Below are 2,500 nucleotides of genomic sequence, written 5' to 3'. Positions count from 1 at the left end.
ACATTTTTTTTTTTCATTTTAAAAGAAAGTGGAAAAAAACCTGTTAATGGTGTTTACATGTTTTTGTGATTTGCGGTTTTTAAGCTGTAAAGTTAATGCCCCTAAGTCTTAATCAGCGTCATCAGGGCTCTTAAACTGAAGTGTTATGAGGTTCATATAAAGCCATCATCCTATTACGCTGATGATCTTCTCAAGTCAGTCATGTAATGCAGTGTCTAATTGTGAAGGCTTGCAGTTGGTGCACAGACTGTATATAAGTATAGGGCCTCGTAAACGCATGGGTGTGGGCACTTTTACATCCCGGCCAGTGAAAGCTGTGAAAACTCTCACCCTATACATACGCACACCAACGCACACATGCATGCACACGTATGCGCACACACGCACACGCACACGCACACACACACACACACACACACACACACACACACACACACACACACACACACACACACACACACACACACACATTACACACACACACACACACACACACACACACACACACACACACACACACACACACACACACACACACACACACACACACACACACACACACACACAGTGCAGGCCTTGATCCATGAGGGCCACACATGAGGTCGTGTGGTGCGTGGCAGGAAGGCCAGGTGCTGTTGGTAGCCTGTTTGAAGACGTCAATGATACGTCAAAACAAACAGACAGACCCAAACCCCCACCCCAACACACACACGCACGCAAGGATACGCACATGCACATGCACACACACACACACGCACACACACACACACACACACACACACACACACACACACACACACACACACACACACACACACACACACACACACACACACACACACACACACACACACGCGCACACACACACACGCACGCACGCAGACACACATACGCGTGCACACACATACACACAGGGGCAGAGGTGTGAGCTTAAGGCAAGTCAGCCGAACCGTGCTATGCCGCTCACGTGTGTACGTGTGGTCCTTGTGCCGGGAACACCTTGTGAAATGCCTCCCCTCCCCTGCTCCGCTTTTGCCCCGCGGCACGCTTAGCTTTAGCTCGGATCGCCTTGACCACTGTTAATGTTTTACAACAGGGGTTGGGAACCTATGTCTCGAGGGCCGTTTGCCGTTTTATCCGGCCCCCGATATAATTTTAATGTTATTCAGCTTCACATGAAATATTACATATTTTGTAAAGGAATCTTAGAAATTCCATTTGCAGTACAATTAAGCGATATTCAGGGGACCTAGAGAGGGTGGGGTTTGTTTTAAAGGTGGCTGCTTCAAAATAGGCCTAAAGTGCAGGGCGAAATGCTGGTTTGTGTTCATAGTACGGCCCTCGGAGGACTTTTACGGCCCTTGGATGAATTTGAAGTGGCCCCTCGAATGAAAAAGGTTCCCCACCCCTGTTTTACAAGAACCACTGGTTCTCCTGGTGCTTTTGCCGCCCCTACCTGCTCCTGGGAAATAAAGAACAGAAAGCAGAGAAGAAGAAGAAGAGTAGAGTTGGCTGTGTTGGAATGGCGGGAGGCCAGGCGAGCATTGCCGAAATGCTGATGTTTGTTGTGTTGTGCATATTTGATGAAAGTTTCGTTTACAGCAGAATATGGTCAGGCAGAGAGACAAGTATGCAGTGAGGAGAGGAGAGGAGACTAGGAGGAGACGAGACGAGACGAGACGAGACGAGACGAGAAGAGTGAGGGGAGAGGAGAAGAACGTACGGGAGAGGAAAGTACATAGACTAGAGGCAGAAGAGAACAGAGCAGACTAGATGAAGAGAAGAGGAGCATAAGGAGAGCAGAGGAGAAGGAAAGGAGAGGAGAGCTGTTTGGCTCAGCGGCCTGCTTTGCCTCCTCAGTCTGCCTGCGTCTGGGAGAGCGTTCCAATATGCAACCTTGCTTCCTCCACTTGTGCTTGTGGCCTTGCCCTGCCTCCTGGCCCCTCCTCCGTGAAGAAAACAATAAAGTTTCCCAGCTGTCAGCCTAGCCTCAACAATTTCTGGGGGACTATTCTTCATTCACCATCCAGTTTGCAAATGAGAAAATGACTTTACAATTGAGCTTTTGCGAGATATTGAAATATAATGCTGTTGTCAGTGATGTCATCATGATGTGTTACTTCCTGATATGAGGCCACAAGCATAAGTAGAGGTCGCAAGGTTGCATATTGGAGTGCACCCTGGGAGTTTATGGCGGAGTAATCATTGTCACATGCTGCTCTGCTTGGCAAACAGAGGAGACCCAGTAATTTCAGGCAGCATGTCAAGTATTTTCCTGATGCGATGCGTTTGTTTGCCATTCCATCGGGAATGATAACAACGAGAGAAAGACAAGGAATTAGAGCAGAATTCCTTTCCCAATTATGGCCATGGAGAAGCAACAGTCTCTTCGTGTCTCGGACTGTATAGAATCCTCCGTGCGATTGTTACCAAACAGTCTTGTTTTTCTTGGCCAAGCAACATGCCGTCTCCACAGCATCAATATCTCTCTAGACATTCT

The 2,500-nt window shown here is 48.0% G+C and overlaps 1 protein-coding gene across 3 annotated transcripts in view; it reads left to right on the top strand.

Annotated features, from left to right (window-relative positions):
• daam1b (dishevelled associated activator of morphogenesis 1b) overlaps window positions 1–2,500 on the top strand; it is a 176,110-nt gene that overhangs the window by 60,486 nt on the left and 113,124 nt on the right. The window lies entirely within an intron of this gene.

This window comes from Engraulis encrasicolus, chromosome 18 (genome assembly GCF_034702125.1).
Source record: "Engraulis encrasicolus isolate BLACKSEA-1 chromosome 18, IST_EnEncr_1.0, whole genome shotgun sequence".
Lineage (NCBI taxonomy): Eukaryota > Metazoa > Chordata > Actinopteri > Clupeiformes > Engraulidae > Engraulis > Engraulis encrasicolus.
Note: the sequence above shows the minus strand (reverse complement) of the source record. Positions and strands in the feature narration are given on the sequence as shown.